The sequence below is a fragment of the Denticeps clupeoides genome, chromosome 3, assembly GCF_900700375.1.
Source record: "Denticeps clupeoides chromosome 3, fDenClu1.1, whole genome shotgun sequence".
Lineage (NCBI taxonomy): Eukaryota > Metazoa > Chordata > Actinopteri > Clupeiformes > Denticipitidae > Denticeps > Denticeps clupeoides.
In genome coordinates, this window is record NC_041709.1 from 35836855 (window position 1) to 35861215 (window position 24361).

At 48.1% G+C, this 24361-nt stretch overlaps 1 protein-coding gene and 1 long non-coding RNA gene across 9 annotated transcripts in view; both read right to left on the bottom strand.

The window, feature by feature from the left end:
* LOC114785606 (NACHT, LRR and PYD domains-containing protein 12-like) overlaps positions 1–24361 on the bottom strand; it is a 438381-nt gene that overhangs the window by 397049 nt on the left and 16971 nt on the right. The gene's annotated exons all lie outside the window — the stretch shown is intronic.
* LOC114785923 (uncharacterized) lies at positions 9573–22734 on the bottom strand. The gene is made up of 3 exons (XR_003749124.1): positions 22227–22734; positions 17099–17406; positions 9573–10152 (listed from the first exon to the last, which is right to left on the bottom strand). It is a non-coding gene; the product is annotated as an uncharacterized LOC114785923 (long non-coding RNA).

A 24361-nucleotide genomic window follows, 5' to 3' on the forward strand; every position in this document is an offset into this window, starting at 1 on the left:
ACACACCTCTCACACACACACACACCTCTCACACACACACACACACACACACACACTCTCACACACACACACACACACACACACCACACCTCTCACACACACACACCTCACATGGAAACTGGGTGTTTAGGCGGGAGTGTTTGCTCACCCTACCGTGGAATGGGATCCGTATCTGGATAAAATATTTAATATACAATTTTTAATGGACATTTTCTCTTCTTGGACAAACCATCACCAACCCTGCACCGACACCACCTGCAGGGCGTCCCTCTCTCTATCACTCCTTCCCAACGCGTTATTCCTTGTGTGCAGAAGGGTGCAGTGTGTTGGGTGTCACCTGTAGGGCCTGTTAAAGCCCAGCGAGACGTACTGTGTGTGATTATGGGATTTATAAGGAATAAACGTGTTGTTTGCTGATTCCGCCTGTTAGGGTCCCTAAAGAGGAGATGCACTTCCAGCCGTTGGAGGAGATCGCTGAGAACGTGGAGGAGTCGGTCGGCCGGACCCACAACCTGGCGCTCTTCAACCGACTGCTGAACTCCGCCCACTCCCCCACCTCCTTCATGAGCGGCGCCCTGCGACGAAGCCCCGCCCAGCTTCAGCGGCTCACGCGCTCAGTCAGCCCCGACCACTCTTATTCGGACGAGGAGGGCGGGGCGGGCGGAGAGGCGGGGCTTGGCCAGGACACTCTGAGCACGGTCTGCAGCTGTGGCATGGCAGTGACCTCTGACCCCGCTGCAGGGGAGCTGGAGAAAGCAGCGGAGGGAGAGGAAGATGAACAGAGGGGAGGAGGTGACGAGACGGGAGGATCTGTCCCATTGCTTCCTCCGCCTGTCAATCATGGTAGAGGCCACACCCACAAGCGGCAAATTTCCAAACTCTTCCCAATCAGCACCAACCGCTCCACCCCGGACTTCCTGTGTTTCCAGCCAATCGTTGACAAGGCCAAGGTCATGAGCCCCACCCCCAAGTCAGTCAGTGGGCACAAAGCCGCGGGATTGTCCCTCCTGACCGCACCCTCTTTTAACACGCCCGCTGTCTCCATGGGTGACGTCACCATGGCAACACAAAGCTGGGTAACCTCGTTAGAGCCCAACCAGCGCGCCCGCAGCATCAGTGTGGGGTCAGAGGTCGCGGACCCTGCTGGAACAGCCGAGAATGATGGGTGAACTCAGTCCTGCATGGAGATATAGTTTCAACCCGTCACATTTCTATCCATCAGTAACTAGAAGCTACTTTAGCACGATGTCGAGAATGGCCCACGCTCATAAATAATACATCATATATCATAAATCAGAGTGGATTTTAACTGAGCACCTACTGGAACGTCAACTCAAGAAGATCCATGTTCTACCTTCTTCTGCCTGGATTCATGCTGCTTAGGGGAACTGGCCTATCAGTGAGTGAGTGGACGTACGTTTACTGGAATTAATATTGTACGTGTTTGAAATGATCTCTGCATGGTCTGTTCTGTATTCCAGTAATCTCTCCTGAATTACAGGATTCTACTGTAATTCACTTAAACACTTTTCATCTGACAGATTTTTTTTCATTATTCTGAGAAAACAAATGAACATTTGATGAAGAGATTCTTATGTTCAGATATTAACAATAACAATGTAAATAAAAACGGTGGAGACCCTGGCCTGGTGAGACACGTTATTAGAGACCCCTCGGCCTTACGGGCCACTTTGGACGTGAACATCAGCACGGAGGGAGCCGAGTTCAGCGATTCTGTGTGCGTAATGCGAATGGAACAATGTGGTTGTGAAACATCATCATCATCATCTCAGGAAGACCACAGTTCTGCTTCCTTCTCCTTTCTTTCTGTAAGCAGAGCTGCCACAGCAGGGCAGGTAACCCAGTTACTGCCGTGTATAATCCAACTATTAGAAAATATCATAAATTAGCGTTGTAGTGAAGGATGAATGTCAGGTGTGTGAAATGCCTGCGCCTGCCTGCAGTTGTACGCGTGCGCTGTAGGGGGCGCTGCAGGACAGGGTGGAGTGTTTCGCTGCTGGTCGCCCCCTGCTGTTTCGTGATGGGAGTCACATCCACAGATCAGCTGGGGCTCTTGTGCTGCTCCAAAGTCACAAAAGTAAAAAAACTGTGATTCATCACATCAGGACCATTCAAATGTTGAATACACACACGCACACACACCGTACACACACACACACACCATACACACACATACACACACACACACACACCATACACACACATACACACACACACACACACACACACACCCCGCTATCCTGCAGTCCAGGTCATGATTCATGGCTCTGTGTTTGTCAGCATTCAGAGAGCATCAGAGTCAAAATGACGGCGTCACCCTCGGAACTCTGTGACTTTGTCGGAACTTCAGAGTGAAGGTCACCTGACCATGAAGAATGAAGCTGGACCTCCTGCCTACCGCCACGTGTGTGGTCACATCAGCGGCTGTCCCTGGAGAGTGGACGCTGGGTTCAGCTGAGGGTCGAAAGCTAAACTGGATGTCCCTCTGAACCTTGTCTAGATGTCCACCAACAGAGAAACATCTCACAATGTTCTGAAGCTTTTCCATAAATCAGTGTCCGTGTGTCTTCAGCTGCATCATGCTCCATCATAATGGTTCTGGTAGAAACATGGACTGGTTCCCTGCATGGCCACATCTTCAGTGCATTAATTAAAGTAACGAATGAACGAAGCCATCACAGCAAACATCACGGCCGTGAACTGTGAAGGTGACTAAAACCGTGAGTGAGGTATCACCATTGTCATTTATTAGTTTGTTCCCTGGCTTTCTGCATCTGAGTTGGTATCTGTGAGATTCTTCCACTGCAGAACCTTCTCACTACAGAACCGTCTTCTTTCTAGAATCTTCTCACGCCACGTCTTCGTTCCAGAATCTTCTCACGCCACGTCTTCTTTCTAGAATCTTCTCGTTCTGAGCATGAAGTCCATCCAGGCCCTAGATCCTGGAGAAGAGATGTCCCGCACACCAGGCTATGGACTCTGGTCCTCTGGTTTTTACGTCCAGTCGGTTCTCTGCTGCTTTGTTCTTCTGCTTGTTCCGCGGTTCCCTTTCAGCAGAAAACCTCGACGTGCAGGATGGAAAGATGCGGTTCGCCCGGTGATGGATCCTGTTTTGGTCACAGACGCCAATCAATCAATCAATAATAAATTGTGACTTTTTTCTTCTGTTCTGCATGATTGTTTTCTTTTATTACAGACACAGTGAAGGATATGACCATCTGGTGGAAAGTAAAATAGTTATTATAATGGGGTCAGTTTCTCAGACCTTCAACACACATCATATGGAGCCCCCTAAATGTCCGTTGGTGTTCATCACACAGCGGATCTGAGGTGGGAATGAAGGACCTTATCAGAAGAGGCACAATATGATTTTATATTATGTTCAAATAGAGGTAAGATCTGCTCTGGCAGGATATCGATTACTGGTTCTCTAGATCTCTGTGCTGCAGGATGTGGAGATGGAGGTCCTCAGAGTCGGCATAACCTCAGGTGTGTGTGAGTGTGAGAGAGAGAGAAAGTCTGTGTGGGACGGGCTTCTGAGAACAGCCTGACGGGGTGTGTGTGTGTGTGTGTGTGTGTGTGTGTGTTGACTGTTCCTCTGTCTCTTTCTGAGGAATCTGGATATTCTAGTCAGCAGGTCTGTGACTGTGGTCTCTCTATCTTTCTCACTGTGTGTGTGTGTGTGTGTGTGTGTGACTGATGTTCTCACAGCATGAACACACACATCAACATGAATTCTTTTTCATAAAAACCAGCACTTTCTGACATGAGATTAATGAGCCGGGTTCATGTGACTGGTTCTGTAGAAACATCACAACACAGTCCAATTTCTCACGAGGGGACCATGAAGGTTCTGCACGAGGATGCAGAATGAGATAGAACACCTGGGTGCGTTCACCTTTTCAACTTACAAAGGACCAGCAAGCGAGAGAGTGTGTGTGTGTGTGTGTGTGTGTTCCAGATCTTCAGATAAATCTCCAGCGTATTTCGGCAGAGTCCTGATGACAGCTGCTGATAAAAATACTGAATATGAATGAAGAACCACAAGCAGCCCGACTCTCCAAGCTGCTGATGTCTCACATTCACCAAAAATAAATCCATGGACATTTACATTTACAGCGTTTACCAGACGTCCTTATCCAGAGCGACTTACAATCAGTAGTTACAGGGACAGTCCCCCCCTGGAGACACTCAGGGTTAAGTGTCCTGCTCAGGGACACGGTGGTAGTAAGTGGGGTTTGAACCTGGGTCTTCTGGTCCATAGGCGAGTGTGTTACCCACTAGGCTACCACCACCCATGGACCACGAGCCGCCAGCTTCAACACGTGGAACGAGACAAGTGCTTCATGTTACTGTGGCCCGGTGATCAGCGTTTAAGCGAAGATGAAGGAGCGTCTGGTCTGTTTATCTTCTTGGTTGGAATTCCCAGGCTCCAGAACGGGAAAGAACCCTCCACCCCAGGAGACGTTACACCGCTGTGAAAAATTATTCCAGGCTGACCAGGTCCCTGCGGAGGACGAGGGGACGGGAGGAGACTTTACCGCGGTGAATAATGAACCTCCGGCCAGCGGCTTTTTACAGTTGTCCACTCGTACTGGTGTAGAGTGTAGTGTGAACTGTGTAGTGTGAACTGTGTGGTGCATCTGTGTGGTGCGTAGTGTTTGTATTGAGTGTGTAAGTGTGTGCCAGTAAGACGTTGTGTTTTTATGTCTAGAGGTCTGTGTGTGTGTGTGAGTGTGTTTGTGTGTCTATCTTTAACTGCCTTTGACTGCAATTCCTCTTTTTTTCGTCTGTTCCAGTTCCACTCCACTTCCTTCCTGAAAATAAAAGGGGCACTTCTCCTCTTCCTCCTCTTCCTCCTCTTCCTCCTCTGTCCTGGACCACTGTGCTGTGCTTGTTGTGTGTCTCTGTGTAGTCTGCACATGTCGGACTCAGATTATGGGTGCTTATAAACCCCACTTACTACCATCGTGTCCCTGTGCAGAGCACTGAAGCCTGAGTGTCTCCAGGGGGGGGGACTGTCCCCGTCTCTACTGGATAAGGGCGTGGGCTAAAATGCCAGAAATGAAAATGCATGAGATGAGACACAGATTTTTGGGGCTCAAACGGCAACACAAGTAAACACAGATATGAACATGTCAGTAACACACACACACACACACACACACACACATCACTGGGGGTAGCGGTGATGAACGGTGACAGGAGTGACTGTCTGCTGTCCCGTTCCATTTGACTCCCCCATACACACACACACAGTCACGGCTGGGTTAACTGCTCTTTTGAAAGTCGCTGTATTGTTTGTTAGGTCACCCCATGTCCCCACTGGCACTGACGTGTGTGTGTGTGTGTGTGTGTGTGTGTCTTCAGACTCTTAATTGTCCTGCAGTCCAGAGGCAGAAAGGGAATGTCTGAGTCAGGAGGGAACGCTTGGAACACAGATGGGCAAAACCCCTCATGTCTGGGCATTGTGTGAGTGTGTGTGTGTGTTGGAGTGGTGTGGTGTCTGTGTGTGTGTGTGTGTGTGTGTGTGTGTGTGTGTGTGTGTGTGAAATGTGTCCCTACTGGAAAGCCAGTGTCGCTTCTTTTACTGTTTAGTCTTGGAAATGTGCAAAATACAAAACGGCAGTAAATAATGTGTGTGTGTGTGTGTGTTTGTAATTATGTGTGTGTGTGTTTGTATGTATGTGTGTGTGTGTGTGTGTGTGTGTGTCCGTAACGTTGCTCCAGCCAGCGTCGTGGTTCTCCAGCATCTGAACTGCACGTGAGCTCCGAGGTGCTCCGAGGTGATGGACACGAGAACCGTGAAACCTGCCATGACTCTACTTCAGTAAAGTTCTCCAGAACATTTATTACGTTTTAAAAGAGTTTTTTTATTCGTTTTTTTTTTACTTTAGTTTCACTTGGTTTGTGTGGTTTTACCGCCGCTCACCATCCACACATCAAACGTAGGAACACATCCAACATCCCCCTGGAGAACCTGGATCTGGTTTTCTGATGACACTCGGTAGACTTCCTGTTCGCTTGATCTTGCATGAACTCCTCTAACTCTAACTGGAGTGAAGAAGTTACTCTTCACACTTCACTGCAGACATCTCCACTGACGTCTCACTTGGAATGTGGGACGTCTCTCCGGTTGAGACACGCAGCGGCGTCCATTGTTCCTGCCCCCTCACCCACCTCCACCCACCACCACCTGCATCAGCTTCAGGCTACAAAATCAATGCCCTCCGTTGTCTGCGTGGTCTCCACACTGAACATGAGATCTTCTCACTCAAGCCGGGATTAGGAACGTCCACCTCTGATGGCAGATCTGAAGGGAACGTGACAGAACGAAAGTGTCCTCTGCCACGACAGGCGCCTGGGGAGCAGTGTGTGGGGACGGCACCTTGATCAGGGGGACCTCCTGCGTCCCGTCCGCTTGCTGCCCCACACGTGGGACTTTTCTGAATGTAAAAACGGGGTTCTTGTTGAGCAGGAGGTTGAGGACCTTCTCTCTGCTGCAGCCACGCTCTCCTGCCTCTGACCAGAAAGCCACGCTTCTGGAAACTTTCCTGCCTTCTTCTTGGTTTCTGCAGGCCTGCGCAGAGAGGGGATTTTCCACAGAAAGAACCCAGGCCGAGACCAGAACAAAACTCCTCCACGCTGACATTTAGATACCAGTCCACGGTGGAGAAGGTGTGACATCTCGCGTCATTGTCCAGCTGTTCCTCGTGAAGGAGGAACTTACCTTCTGGTCGTAATGCAGTGAGTGTGTCGAGGTGAATTATAACATGAGATGTGGACGGGAACCTGCAGGTCCACCACTGCTGAGAACTTCATGGTCTGTTGGGTTTCTTTCTTTTCTCTCTCGTCCCAACACGCTCACACACTCACGCATGCACGAACCTGTTTCAGGACAGATCACCAGATATGAAGACGTCACAGAAGAACCTCGACCCCAGACGTGATGATGAGAAGATCAGGAGTTTCTGGGTCCCTGGACAGGGACTTTCAGAACTTGACGTTCTGTTTATTACATTCTCATTGAATCTGAAACCTCAGCAGTAGAGGAAGGTGAAACACGCAGAATTGAACAATGTGAATATGAATCCAACTAGGTAAACAAACATCTGCAATCTTCTCAGATGACATCATCAGTGACCTCATACCTGGTGAATCGTTTTCTGTCAGCGAGGGAGTGGAGAACAGTGACACTCGCAGAAGCTCATGCACCCAGGTTCCCCTGGTGAGCTTTTTTGCCACCTTCTCACCCTGCGGGGTTGAAGGGCGGAGAATAAGGAGTCGCTCTTCACACAGAGAAGGTATGGATGGTGGAGATGCTCAGCTCCGACTCTGCAGACTCCACACAAGGTTCGCTTAGAAGTTCAGTGAAGTGCAAGAAGCCAGAAGATGTCCACCACGCTGTAGATTTGTATTAAGGAGGACATTTTTACAACGCCTGTGAGTCACGATCATGAATGTCACACTCATAAGTCGTACGCTTGTCCTGGTGATGGGCGTGGTCCTGAGATGTTCATGCTAGATATCACATATGACAAGGTTGCCTAGCAACAAATGGTGGTTTTGGTGTTCTCATCCAAAAACTGGAAGCTTGATGGTTGTGCGGCAGGTCTTTTCTGAAGTCGTACTTGCAGCTCTGAGTCATTTTCTATCTTCAGCTAGAGTTACAACAATCCAGAACGTCCGTCGGAGTGAGGTCTGGGGAACATCTTCAGGGCTTTTGTCAGTGTCCATAGCTTTTCTGCTGGACAACATGGTCCACTGGTGACCCATAACCCTCAGCAGATAACACCACCCGCCTGTGGATTTGATCTCTTTTCATCAATGTTCTCCCACCTACTCTGAATCGAAGGCAGGACCCTCTGGCTGGAGATGTTTCTCCTGGTCGTTCGGATGGTTTTGAAGGTGAATGTGTTTTTACGTTTATAGGAAGTTCTGCCCGCAGGGAGACGCGCGAGTTGGAGGGCGTCTTCGAGCGAGAAGCGAGAGGGACAGGAGGACGAGGAGGAGATGCTGCCAGGCATCTACAGCTGGTGTTTAGGGGTTCTGCGTCAGCGATACTAAAACCCACACGTTTCACACACGCAGAGTCTGTCTGGAAGAAGCTCGCAGTGTGTGTGTGTGTGTGTGTGTGTGTGTGTGTGTGTGTGTGTGTGTGCGTGTGTGAAGGGGGGGTGGGTGTAAAGAGTACAGCAGTGACGACAGCTATCTTTCCACCTGTCCTCTCCCTCTGTTCATCTCCTTCTCTCTCGTTTGTTCGTGACCCCCATCTGCTGTCCTTCTCCAGAGCAGATCAACCTCCAGCACCTCCAGACGCCCCCTCTTCTCTCTCTCATGGGCCTTCTGCTGTTGGTCTCCGTGGCAACGCTCGCTTCGTATCGACTCGAATCGCAGACGCTCGCTTCACTTCCATTTTGGTTCTGAGAGCCGTGGAGCAGGAGGGTTTCCTCACGGTGAGGTCCTGCAGGCAAATATGGCCGTAGCTGTAGGTGCTAGTGGCCTAGTGGGTAACACACTCGCCTATAAACCAGTAGACCCAGGTTCAAACCCCACTTACTACCATCGTGTCCCTGAGCAGGACACTTAACCCTGAGTGTCTCCAGGGGGGGACTGTCCCTGTAACTACTTACTATGAACCAGAAGACCCAGGTTCAAACCCCACTTACTACCATCGTGTCCCTGAGCAGGAGACTTAACCCTGAGTGTCTCCAGGGGGGACTGTCCCTGTAGCTACTTACTATGGACCAGAAGACCCAGGTTCAAACCCCACTTACTACCATCGTGTCCCTGAGCAGGACACTTAACCCTGAGTGTCTCCAGGGGGGGACTGTCCCTGTAACTACTGACTATGAACCAAAAGATCCAGGTTCAAACCCCACTTACTACCATCGTGTCCCTGAGCAGGACACTTAACCCTGAGTGTCTCCAGGGGGGGACTGTCCCTGTAACTACTTACTATGAACCAAAAGATCCAGGTTCAAACCCCACTTACTACCATCGTGTCCCTGAGCAGGACACTTAACCCTGAGTGTCTCCAGGGGGGGACTGTCCCTGTAACTACTTACTATGAACCAGAAGACCCAGGTTCAAACCCCACTTACTACCATCGTGTCCCTGAGCAGGACACATAACCCTGAGTGTCTCCAGGGGGGGACTGTCCCTGTAGCTACTTACTATGGACCAGAAGACCCAGGTTCAAACCCCACTTACTACCATCGTGTCCCTGAGCAGGAGACTTAACCCTGAGTGTCTCCAGGGGGGACTGTCCCTGTAACTACTTACTATGAACCAGAAGACCCAGGTTCAAACCCCACTTACTACCATTGTGTCCCTGAGCAGGAGACTTAACCCTGAGTGTCTCCAGGGGGACTGTCCCTGTAACTACTGACTGTAAGTCGCTCTGGATAAGGGCGTCTGGTAGATGCTGTAAATGTAAATATGATCATCATACGTTTCTCAAGGCCACACGTTGTCCAACACCAAAACGAACTGCCTAGCATCAGTCCTGGTGCACCGCATGAAGATCTTGATGAAGATCTGGTGTGGTGAAGAAGTGAAGATGCGCATGAACCCGGGGTGAAGAACAGGGCGAGTCGCTCCGACTATAATCATCAGCTCGGCTCCTTGTAATTATTTAGCGAGAACCGTGGAATGGAGGTCTGGACCAACATGAAGACGGACGCAGGACACATCAGAATTCGTTCTGTTTTATTGGACATTCTCTGAAGCCACAAAATGACCAGAGACCAGAAGAGAGGATGTGGAGGAGCTTGACAATCACACTCCTGTTCACTCCTGTCCATGTGAGAAGAAGAAGGATGGGTCGGAGGAGAGGAACACAAGCAGCAAAATTCTGATGATTCATCATCATCATTATCATCAAATTCAACACCAACCACTCATGACCTTCAGCTCAGGGATGACTTGGTGGTGATCATGCATCTAGGTTCTCTGGGGGCATCTCCGGAGCATTGAACTTGGCTTTTGTGGAAGCTTGGCTTTCTTCTCTTGTGGAGAATGGAGAAGTGATTGAGGGAGAAGTTGGTGGCTCTGCAGACCTTCTCCAGAGCAGATCAACCTCCAGCACGTTTATGTTCTGAACAACGGCAGAAGCAGCAACCTGCAGAACTGAGACATACAAAGAACGTTCTTTTATTTACTCTGTTCGGAGGGTCACTGTAAATTACACACACACACACACACACACACACACACACACACACACACACACACACACACACACACTTATTTTACACCAACACACTCATCCCCTGAAGATGTGACTTTAATTAACAAACAGACAGCGGAAACGCAGACAGGACGCCGTGCAGAAGAAGTCGAGAGTTTTACAGGAAGTGGGATTGGTGGGTCAGGGCGGCAGTGGTCTCTCTGTGTGTGTGTGTCGGTGGGTGGGTATACGCACTAAATGTCGAAGTGATGTGTGTGTGTGTGTGTCCACAATCATGAAATTGGTGCTGTTACACACACACACGTAATTCATGCAGACAAGTCGTTCCCACTTAGAAACTCATTAAACACGATTACTTAAGTAGTCCAACTAATTAGTCTTGTGCTCCGGGATTGTGTGTGTGTGTGCAGCTTGCTCAGAGAGGCGTGTTTGTGTGTGGGTATGAGTGTGTGTGTGTATTTGTGTGTCTGTGTGTATATTTGCGTGTGTTTTATGTGTGTGTGAGTATTTGTATGTATGTGTGTGTGTGTGTTTGTATGTGTGTGTATTTGTATATGTGTGTGTGTTTGTATGTATGTGTGTGTGTGTATGTGTATTTGTATGTATGTGTGTGTGTTTGTATGTGTGTGAGTGTGTGTGTATTTGTATATGTGTGAGTGTGTGTGTATTTTTATGTATGTGAGTGTGTGTGTATTTATATCTATGTTTGTGTGTTTGTATGTGTGTGAGTGTGTGTGTATTTGTATATGTGTGAGTGTGTGTGTATGTGTGTGTATTTGTATGTATGTGAGTGTGTGTGTGTTTGTATGTGTGTGTGAGTGTGTGTGTGTATATGTATGTATGTGTGTGTATTTGTATGTATGTGTGTGTATTTGTATGTATGTGTGTGTTTGTATGTGTGTGTGAGTGTGTGTGTGTGTGTATTTGTATATGTATGTGTGTGTGTGTATTTGTATATATGTGTGTGTGTGTATTTGTATGTATGTGTGTATTTGTATATGTGAGTGTATTTGTATGTATGTGTGTGTATTTGTATGTATGTGTGTGTATATGTATGTATGTGTGTGTATTTGTATGTATGTGTGTGTGTTTGTATGTGTGTGTGAGTGTGTGTGTGTACTGGTGGCTCTGATGTGGTCTGAAGGCCCCTTTGATGTTGAACGTCACCAGTTTACAGGAAGTACCCGGCGTAAAGACGGTTGCTGTATCACCGCGCCATGGCGACGCGCCATGACACCTGACGCGTGACGGGCAGCGAGGAGAAGAAAGGGGCGGGGCCAGCCGGCAAGGAGGAACTGCGATTGGGTGAGTTTAACCATGTGAGTGCTGGGCCAAATTGAGTATTGTGCTCTCACACTCATCCACAACGTTCCTCTCCGTCCCCACAGTCATTTTAACATTTAAATATGGTCTCATCATCTAATGACGATGGACAGATATGAGACGTTAGGTGCTGTGAAGTGATTGTCATGGTGACACACTGCAGCACAGCACACAGTGACGCGGTGAAACGTGTCCTCTGCATTTTACCATCACCTTGGTGACAGTGGGTGCAATGACAGGAAGCAGTGTGTGAGGACGGGACCTTCATAAAGGGTACCTCAGTGGGACCATGACAGGTGCCAGGGAGCAGCGTGTGGGGACGGGACCTTCATAAAGGGGACGTCAGTGGGACGGGGGACCAGCGTGTGGGGACGGGACCTTCATCAAGGGGACGTCAGTGGGACTGGGGCCCAGCGTGTCAAACGACAGCACAGAGCAGATCAGAGGGTTCCAGGGCGAATTACAAAAAATGTGCCAGAAATGTCCCACAGCTGGACGATGCTGAGAACCCAACATTAAACCAGTTTCTCATGGTTCCTCACCAGAGATCCCACTACTAGTTTAACTCCTACACTCCCGTTTACTTATTACATTTACAGCGTTTACCAGACGTCCTTATCCAGAGCGCCTTACAGTCAGTAGGGACAGGGACAGTCCCCCCCTGGACACACTCAGGGTTAAGTGTCCTGCTCAGGGACATGATGGTAGTAAGTGGGGTTTGAACCTGGGTCTTCTGGTTCATAGTCAGTAGTTACAGGGACAGTCCCCCCCTGGAGACACTCAGGGTTAAGTGTCCTGCTCAGGGACACGATGGTAGTAAGTGGGGTTTGAACCTGGGTCTTCTGGTTCATAGTCAGTAGTTACAGGGACAGTCCCCCCCTGGAGACACTCAGGGTTAAGTGTCCTGCTCAGGGACACGATGGTAGTAAGTGGGGTTTGAACCTGGGTCTTCTGGTTCATAGTCAGTAGTTACAGGGACAGTCCCCCCCCTGGAGATACTCAGGGTTAAGTGTCTTGCTCAGGGACACGATGGTCGTAAGTGGGGTTTGAACCTGGGTCTTCTGGTTCATAGTCAGTAGTTACAGGGACAGTCCCCCCCTGGAGACACTCAGGGTTAAGTGTCCTGCTCAGGGACATGATGGTTGTAAGTGGGGTTTGAACCTGGGTCTTCTGGTTTATAGGGGAGTGTGTTACCCGCTAGTCTACCACCACCCTACTTATTACATCTCATCCTTAACAGTGAAGGTTCTACCAAGTGGTCCATATTTCATTTGTTCCACATCCAGCAGTAAAAAGTACCGAGTCGTGTTCTAATGGCGTCGGTCACCACACAGTGATCATCTGAGAAGATGCGGCGCTGAAATGGTGCAGGTGTGACAGTAAAAGCCACAGCTAACCTTCACCCTGTCAGATTCGCACAAGTCTAACGTGTGTGTGTGTGTGTGTGTGCATTTTCTTACGCAAACCATTTATTACTGACATGTTCTAAAATCACAGTTGAGGACAGTCGGGGACAGTCGGGGACAGTTGGGATTAGTATGTAGCTTGAGCTGGGGTGGGTCCTTCTTCCGCCCTGGACAGTCTGTACGGAAAACACACACACACACACACACACACACAACATCATGCATGCTCTGACGGTGATCATATAAAATATGGAATGCAAAACCTTTATAGAGCTTCTGAAAGAGTGGCACATGGAAAACACACACACACACACACACACACACACACACACACACACACACACCTGACCCAGATAGAGGAGTTCACACTCGTCTCAGACACGTCAGAACCTGAACAGTGGAGCTTTACTGGCTGCCAAACACTCTGCAGAAATATCTCCAGATCTTCTCTACCAGGATCCTTCTTAGTGAACTCTGCCTTTTTAAATATGGTCATGTTGCATCTCTGGAGGCTTCTCACAGGTTCTCACTGGCCAACATGGTGCTGAAGTCATAATGGTGGTCTGTGTTTCTCTATAAAACCCACACGGTTACCGCACTCTCTCTCTCTCTCACACACACACACAAACACAAACACACACACACACACACACACACCCTGAAGGTGCCACTGATGAGTGTGCATTTCCCCTCTCACGTCTCACTTTTAAAGGCAGGGACACGTAAACACGAACGCTCTCTCACGCTTTATCCGAAACCTAAACTTAGCCTCAATGATAAAGTGGTGGAACCTGTGACTTTTTCGTCCCTGGGTGAGGACATTCTGTGACAGGACCCGCGGTTCTATTTGGAGCTATTTTGGCACTTTGGAGTAAAGCATTGGGCTCCTCGCAGTCTGTCTGTCACATTTATGGTCTCATCCAGACTGTAGTTACAGGGACAGTCCCCCCTGGAGACACTCAGGGTTCCGGGTCCTGCTCAGGGACACCATGGTAGTAAGTGGGGTCTGATCCTGGGTCTTCTTGTTCATAGTAAGTAGTTATAGAGACAGTCCCCCCTGGAGACACTCAGGGTTAAGTGTCCTGCTCAGGGACACGATGGTAGTAAGTGGGGTCTGAACCTGGGACGTCTTATTCATAGTAAGTAGTTACAGGGACAGTCCCTCCCTGGAGACAGACACTCAGGGTTAAGTGTCCTGCTCAGGGACACGATGGTAGTAAGTGGGGTCTGAACCTGGGTCTTCTTATTCATAGTAAGAAGTTACAGGGACTGTCCCCCCCTGGAGACACTCAGGGTTCACAGTGTCCTGCTCAGGGACATGATGGTAGTAAGTGGGGTTGGAACCTGGGTCTTCTGGTTTATAGTAAGTTGTTACAGGGACAGTCCCCCCCTGGAGACACTCAGGGTTTAATTGTCCTGCTCAGGGACACGATGGTAGTAAGTGGGGTTTGAACCTGGAACTCTGTGTGAGTGTCTCACCCTCTAGGCAGCTACCACCGTCAGTCCCCCCCCCAACGTTGGAGGCCTCCTGGGATGTCCTGGGGACCGAGTCTCCGCCGGTTTGTCCCCCGGGTCCTGCGTTCGTGTGCTTTATTAATCACCGCGCTGCATGCTGATGGCCACCACAGCTGCAGAAGAGACGAACACATGCCGCTGGCGCCGTGTCCTCCGCTGATCTTCTTTAAAACGTTCTGAAGCAACTTTAATGTCGTTCTAAACGAGCTCGTTATTTTCAATATTTTAATTAATGGAAATGTGTCCCCTGCTCGTCCCTTAAAGCAGCTCGACCGCTAATGAAGTCTCGTTATTTCCTGTTTTGCGGCGCGGCCGTCCTGCCGGTTCAGGAGCCCAGATCTCAGCACGAAGTCTGGACAAAGACCACAGTCTGGAGCCGTACACACACACACACACACTACAGACACACACCATACACACAGTCAACACGACACCACACAACACACACAAAGACAGACACACACAGAACACAGCAACAGCACACACACACACACACAACACAGACACACACAGACACACCACACACACAACAGAGCAAACACGACACACGACACACACACTACACACCACACAACACACACACAGACACACAGCAACACGACCACACACACACACACACACACACACACAAACACACACCACAGACACCCACACACCACACAGAGCAACACGACACACGACACACAGACACACACAACACACACACAGACACACACACACACACACAGAGCAACACGACACCACGACACACAGACACACCACAACAGAGCAACACGACCACACACACCACACGACACACACACACACACTAGACACACAACACACACAGAGCAACACGACACACGACACAAGACACACACACACACACACAGAGCAAACAGACCACACACACAGACGACACACGACACACACACACACACAGAGAGACCACACACACACAGATGCAACACGACACACCACAGACGACACAGACACACATCACACACAACACACACACACACAAACAGAGCAACACTACACACACACATACTACACACTACACACACACACACACATATATACACACACACACACATACGTACACACACACACACACACACACACACACACACACATACAACACGACACACACACCAACACGACACACACACACAGCACACAGCAAACACACACAGACAGACACACAGAACACGACCACACACACACACAACACACACACACACATCAACACTACACACACACACACATACACACATCAACACTACACACACACACGTACACACACACACATACACACATCAACACTACACACACACCTACACACATACACACTACACACACATCAACACTACACACACATACACACATCAACACTACATACACACACACACATACACACATCAACACTACACACACACACACACACATAAACACATCAACACTACACACACACTCATACACACATCAACACTACACACACACACACACATACACACTACACACACACTTACACACACACACACGCATACATACATACACACATACACAAATACACACGCACACACATACACACACATACACACATGCACACATAAACACTAGTATGCACACACTTCAACGCTTCAGGAGTGAAATGGCCGAGGTTGCATGTGTACACACACACACACACACACACACAGAGGAAATTCAGTGTGTTTACAAGGGAAATGCAGATTTGTGCAGGAAACGGTAAGTGTGCGATCTGTACATGCAAAACACACCAAAACACGAGAGGTGCAGCCCACAAACAGCTTTATGAAACAAACTGTACTGTTTGTGTGTGTGTGTGTGTGTGTGTGTGTGTGCGTGTGTGTGTGGTCAAGCACACACACACAGATGTGGACGTTGTGTGCATGACCAGCACACACCCAAAACCTCCAACCCTTCTTCACTTCTGCTAAACGGTCGCCAAAAGAGGAAACGCGCCCCGAAATAACACCCTGCCCGGAGCCCCGCCCACCGCGGCGAGGACCCGCGTCCTGCAGAACTCAGCAAAACGAAATAAACCGTCCAGAGAACGTGCACCCCACGTCAAATAAAGGGGACACAGTGTCTGTAGAGCCTGCAGATCGATATGGGGACCCCGTCTACGACACTGCTGGTGGGTGTTCCATCCTTCGCCAGGAATTCTGTTGACCCCTGAGCATGACCCCTGACCTTGCTCAACGCCATAAAATCCTGAATCCGTGGTTGGTGGTACATGCGGTGTGTGTGTGTGTGTGTCCCCCCATACGGAGTCCGTGTCCCCCGGAGGAACCTTCATCGGGGCGGCGGCCTTTTCGTGCCGCTCATCGGTCGCCGCGGTAACGCCTTGTGTTAAAGGTCTGCGGTGGCTCGGAGGTTCGTTTCAGCGTCGTTAGCGCAGCGATTAGGGGGCCGTGCTCATTAAAGCGATTACCCCGCCTCCAAGACGAGCCCGCCCCTCCCTCGCCATGCGGTGGAGCTGGAGGGCGAGTGGAGAAGATGACAGAAGTCAGTAAATGTCACTAACACACAGAAGACAGAATATGAAATGGTGTTCACGTCCTCGTGTGTGTGTGTGTGCGCGTGTGTGTGTGTCTGTGTGTGTGTGTGTGTGTGTGTGTGTGTTCGTGACGGTTACCTGACTCACTGCACCTACAGGGCCACTTTCGGTTCAGTGGACATCTCCTGAGACCTTGCCGGATGAGAGGACCTTGCTGGATTGTCCTCGCCGTGTTTGGCGGAGCTGCCCAACGTTAAGTGGCGGTTGGGGGCGTCGCCCGCAGAGGAGGACGGATGGACGTATGGACGGACGGACCGGGGGATGAGTGTACGGTTTGGGGGAAGCTGGCCAGATGCCTGCCAGGTCTGTCCTTGAGTTCAGAAGGTCCTCACTGGAATAACGAGGGACGTTCCCCCGATGAAGCCGATTTTATCTCATCGGCCGAGCTGAAACACAAGAACAGGTGACACAGGTGAAGTGAAGTGATTGTCACATGTGATACACAGCAGCACAGCACACGGTGCACACAGTGAAATTTGTCCTCTGCATTTAACCATCACCCTGAGTGAGCAGTGGGCGGCCATGACAGGCGCCCGGGGACCAGTGTGTGGGGACGGTGCTTTGCTCCGGCAACCTTCTGATTTCGGGGGCCGGTTCCTTAACCGCTAGGCCACCACCGGCCAGGAGACAGTTGTCCAACAGAGCGGAAAGACAGAAGCGAGATTCGGGGGTCTGATTATGACTACGTGTATGTGGAGGCGACGGTTCCGTTATTTTACGCCCGTTTTGTGGGAAGACGGATGAGAGGAGTCGGAAAGCGGAATGAGCAGCGACGGGCGGCGGGGGGGTCAGGCCGGGGGTCCTGCCAGCGGCCCCGTGTTCAGCGGCATGACTGATGACCCCGGCGGCCCTCGACCCCGCCCCCGGCCCTGCACCCGCTTTCTTACTCTTTTCGCCATATTTCTTCTGTCAGACCTGATCACCGTTTTACTAAAGTCCCCCTCAGGCGAAATACGGACAAAAAACACACGAACACCAGAATTCTACACAGAGTCAGGCAGAGGTGACAAACGTAGAGAACGTAGAAACGTAGAGGACGTAGAAACACAGAAAACGGCGGCGTGGAGCAGAACTTCCTGCAGGTTCCAGCACCAGATATCAGAGACTTATTCTCCCATCAGGACACGTTTACTGCTCCATCCCACACACACACACACACACACACACACTTAAACACACAGTTTGGTTTTGTGTGTCCTGGGTTATTGTCAGGATCAGCGTGACGCGACATGACGACAGCGACACCTTCGCACGACTTTGTGGGTTTTACTCGTGTAATAATGTGTATTAGAGGACAAGCTGCTGGTACATACAAACATATGAGTTGCCGTAGACACGGTGGGGTATCCTTCATACACACACGTCAGGGGTACACAACCAGGAAATCAAGATCACGAAATTAACATTAAGAGGACACTGAATCCTGAGTGTCTCCAGGGGGGGGGACTGTCCCTGTATCAGACAGACTGCGAGGAGCTCAACGCTTTACTACAATACGGCACCAAATAGAACCGCGTCCAGTCCAGCTCGGCCCAGGTCCTGTCACAGAATGTCCTCACCCAGGGACGAAAAAGTCACAGGTTCCACCACTTTATCATTGAGGCTAAGTTTAGGTTTCGGATAAAGCGTGACAGAACGTTTGTGTTTACACGTCCCTACTTTTAAAAGTGAGTCCCACCAAGAGTCAGAACCGTGACACTTATACGTTACGTATGCATTGCTGAACGTTGAGGACACTTTAATCAGGGCTCGGCCTTTCTGGTTACTTCTGCTTTCTTGTGATCTTCTCGGAACACCACAGTCAGAAGGGGTATGTCTGTGAAAGTTTCTTATCAGATGTAAAGCGGTCCGGTTCCTGTAAACCACTTGCTGGGTGGACGGCAAGACAACAGATGAACTCTGACTCACTCGCTCAACTTTCTTTGTTTAAGTCGAACAGAGTTAGGTTGATGTGAACGTCCCCGCGTGTCCTTCAGGCGGGTCAGCGGACGACTAGCTGGTTAGTCACGGTGGGAAAATGTGCTGAGCAAGTGAAATTATGGCCACCGCTCATCAACAGAGCTGTCATCTACTACTACACTCCTATTCCAACACCGATCATCAGCAGAGCCGTCATACAGCAGCGCTCCCTCATACCTCACATCTCATCTACATCACACTACTCCAACACTACTCCAACACACCTACAATATTACAACAACACTACTACTACACTCCTATTCCAACACCGCTCATCAACAGAGCTGTCATCTACTACTACACTCCTATTCCAACACCGATCATCAGCAGAGCCGTCATACAGCAGCGCTCCCTCATAACTCACATCTCATCTACATCACACTACTCCAACACTACTCCAACACACCTACAATATTACAACACTACTACAACACTCCTGTTCCAACACCGATCATCAGCAGAGCCGTCATACAGCAGCGCTCCCTCATACCTCACATCTCATCTACATCACACTACTCCAACACTACTCCAACACACCTACAATATTACAACAACACTACTACTACACTCCTATTCCAACACCGCTCATCAACAGAGCTGTCATCTACTACTACACTCCTATTCCAACACCGATCATCAGCAGAGCCGTCATACAGCAGAGCTCCCTCATAACTCACATCTCATCTACATCACACTACTCCAACACTACTCCAACACACCTACAATATTACAACAACACTACTACTACACTCCTATTCCAACACCGATCATCAGCAGAGCCGTCATACAGCAGCGCTCCCTCATAACTCACATCTCATCTACATCACACTACTCCAACACTACTCCAACACACCTACAATATTACAACAACACTACTACTACACTCCTATTCCAACACCGCTCATCAACAGAGCTGTCATCTACTACTACACTCCTATTCCAACACCGATCATCAGCAGAGCCGTCATACAGCAGAGCTCCCTCATACCTCACATCTCATCTACATCACACTACTCCAACACTACTCCAACACACCTACAATATTACAACAACACTACTACAACACTCCTGTTCCAACACCGATCATCAGCAGAGCCGTCATACAGCAGCGCTCCCTCATAACTCACATCTCATCTACATCACACTACTCCAACACTACTCCAACACACCTACAATATTACAACAACACTACTACAACACTCCTGTTCCAACACCGATCATCAGCAGAGCCGTCATACAGCAGCGCTCCCTCATAACTCACATCTCATCTACATCACACTACTCCAACACTACTCCAACACACCTACAATATTACAACAACACTACTACAACACTCCTGTTCCAACACCGATCATCAGCAGAGCCGTCATACAGCAGCGCTCCCTCATAACTCACATCTCATCTACATCACACTACTCCAACACTACTCCAACACACCTACAATATTACAACAACACTACTACAACACTCCTGTTCCAACACCGATCATCAGCAGAGCCGTCATACAGCAGCGCTCCCTCATAACTCACATCTCATCTACATCACACTACTCCAACACTACTCCAACACACCTACAATATTACAACAACACTACTACTACACTCCTATTCCAACACCGCTCATCAACAGAGCTGTCATCTACTACTACACTCCTATTCCAACACCGATCATCAGCAGAGCCGTCATACAGCAGAGCTCCCTCATACCTCACATCTCATCTACATCACACTACTCCAACACTACTCCAACACACCTACAATATTACAACAACACTACTACAACACTCCTGTTCCAACACCGATCATCAGCAGAGCCGTCATACAGCAGCGCTCCCTCATAACTCACATCTCATCTACATCACACTACTCCAACACTACTCCAACACACCTACAATATTACAACAACACTACTACAACACTCCTGTTCCAACACCGATCATCAGCAGAGCCGTCATACAGCAGCGCTCCCTCATAACTCACATCTCATCTACATCACACTACTCCAACACTACTCCAACACACCTACAATATTACAACAACACTACTACAACACTCCTGTTCCAACACCGATCATCAGCAGAGCCGTCATACAGCAGCGCTCCCTCATAACTCACATCTCATCTACATCACACTACTCCAACACTACTCCAACACACCTACAATATTACAACAACACTACTACAACACTCCTGTTCCAACACCGATCATCAGCAGAGCCGTCATACAGCAGCGCTCCCTCATACCTCACATCTCATCTACATCACACTACTCCAACACTACTCCAACACACCTACAATATTACAACAACACTACTACAACACTCCTGTTCCAACACCGATCATCAGCAGAGCCGTCATACAGCAGCGCTCCCTCATAACTCACATCTCATCTACATCACACTACTCCAACACTACTCCAACACACCTACAATATTACAACAACACTCCTACAACACTCCTGTTCCAACACCGATCATCAGCAGAGCCGTCATACAGCAGCGCTCCCTCATAACTCACATCTCATCTACATCACACTACTCCAACACTACTCCAACACACCTACAATATTACAACAACACTACTACAACACTCCTGTTCCAACACCGATCATCAGCAGAGCCGTCATACAGCAGCGCTCCCTCATAACTCACATCTCATCTACTTCACACTACTCCAACACTACTACAATTCTATAACCTCTCATCAGCAGGTGAGTAATATTGGAGTAATGCTGGCAAGACTTGACATGTTACTCAAGAAGAAGATGTACAAGACTTGAAGAATTGACGTGTTTACAATTATTTTGCTCTGACTTCCTGGTATCCAGATATCATGTGTATTCAAGTTATTATTCACTCGACTCCTTTACTGCAACTACACTGAAGCACATTGTTTGTTCTTTTCTTCTACACCTTTTACACCTTACTACAGCAATGTATTCCCACCACTATATAGAACTCTGAGTAAAGCTGTTTTGATGTAAGGCGGTAGTAGATCTGCACACTCTCAGTTTTACTCCAACCCACTTTTACTCAAGCAACATGCAACACAGGGCCAGACCTGTGCAGATCCATCCAATTACAGAAAAATGCTCTAAATCCGGCCCCCATCCACAGAAACATCTGCATCAGCAGATCAGAGTTTGAGGACACGACTGTGGTCACCAGTTCCTGTCGAGTAGGTCAGACAGGAATGCGGAATGGCAGGTAGATTAGACAGCACACAAGCCTGCGTGCAGGTTCCACACACCTGAAGAAGTGAGCGAGAGGTCGGCTTGATCTCTCCTGTGGGCCGCGTGGGCGTCGCTCTGTGGGTGTGTTGGCCCGGCTGACTCAGGCAGAATTAGCATATTCCGGAGACACTGCTGTCTTTCTTCCCCGCGGCAGGGAACAGGTGTTCACCGACCAAACCTGAGCGCAGTCTGAAATACGCCTGAAGCACCGCGATCCTTGGAAGGAGGCCATGCTGGAGTAGAATTCCCGGCCGCCCCTCCCATCCAGCGCTGGCATTCCCATAAACCGGTGACTCACCGCACTTTCACCACGATCCTGGATCGATACTCGACCAAAGCTCCACAGAAGGGGTCATTCTTCCATAATTCATCTTGTACAGAATAAAGCCAGGGATGAATGTAACATTTGAAAAGTGGCCCTGTTGACCTGATATGAGGCAGAAACAGAGGAGGCAACAAACATCAGCTTCCATGTGCAGAAATATTCTTTTAAAAAGTGACAGGGAGGAAATTCAACCACCACAATGCTCCTACTACTACTACTAACAACAACAATATTACTACTAATAACATCAACAGCCACAATAATACTACTAATAACAACCACAATCCTACTACTAACAACAACAATACTACTACTAATAACATCAACAGCCACAATAATACTACTAATAACAACCACAATCCTCCTACTACTACTAATAACAACAACAACAATACTACTAATAACAACCACAATCCTACTGCTACTACTAACAACAACAATACTACTACTAATAACATCAACAGCCACAATAATACTACTAATAACAACCACAATCCTCCTACTACTACTAACAACAACAACACTACTACTACTAATAACATCAACAGCCACAATAATACTACTAATAACAACCACAATCCTACTGCTAACAACAACAACAACAATACTACTACTAATAACATCAACAGCCACAATAATACTACTAATAACAACCACAATCCTACTGCTACTACTAACAACAACAATACTACTACTAATAACATCAACAGCCACAATAATACTACTAATAACAACCACAATCCTCCTACTACTACTAACAACAACAACACTACTACTACTAATAACATCAACAGCCACAATAATACTACTAATAACAACCACAATCCTACTGCTAACAACAACAATACTACTACTAATAACATCAACAGCCACAATAATACTACTAATAACAACCACAATCCTACTACTACTATCAACAACATCAACAACAATACTACTACTAATAACATCAACAGCCACAATAATACTACTAATAACAACCACAATCCTACTGCTACTACTAACAACAACAACAACAACAATACTACTACTAATAACATCAACAGCCACAATAATACTACTAATAACAACCACAATCCTACTACTAACAACAACAATATTACTACTAATAACATCAACAGCCACAATAATACTACTAATAACAACCACAATCCTACTACTAACAACAACAATATTACTACTAATAACATCAACAGCCACAATAATACTACTAATAACAACCACAATCCTACTGCTACTACTAACAACAACAATAATATTACTACTAATAACATCAACAGCCACAATAATACTACTAATAACAACCACAATTCTACTGCTACTAAAAAACAACAACAATACTACTACTACTAACAATAACAACAACACTACTAATAATAGTTGTACTAACAACCACAATAATAACAAAAACACAATAATTCTACTAATAACAACAACAATAAAAGCAAGAACAACAACAATAATATTACTAATAATAATAATAACAAGAACAACAACCACACTACAACAATCACTACTACTAATAATAACAGTAACAAAAACCCCAACCACAATAATACTACTAATAACAACAACAATAACAAAAAAAACAATAATTCTACTAATAACAAAAATAATAACAACAACCACAATAATAATAATAATAATAAGAAATAGAAGTAGAATAATAATGAAAGTGAAGCGTGCTTCTGACGTTCGTACGTCAGGCCTGTTTTGTTCCACGTACAGAATATATTTGTGGGCGCCGCTCCAGGCGCGTTTCGGTCTCGGCGTTTACCGGCATCCACGTCAGGCCGAGGGTTACAGGGGCGTGTGAAGTGGGCGGGG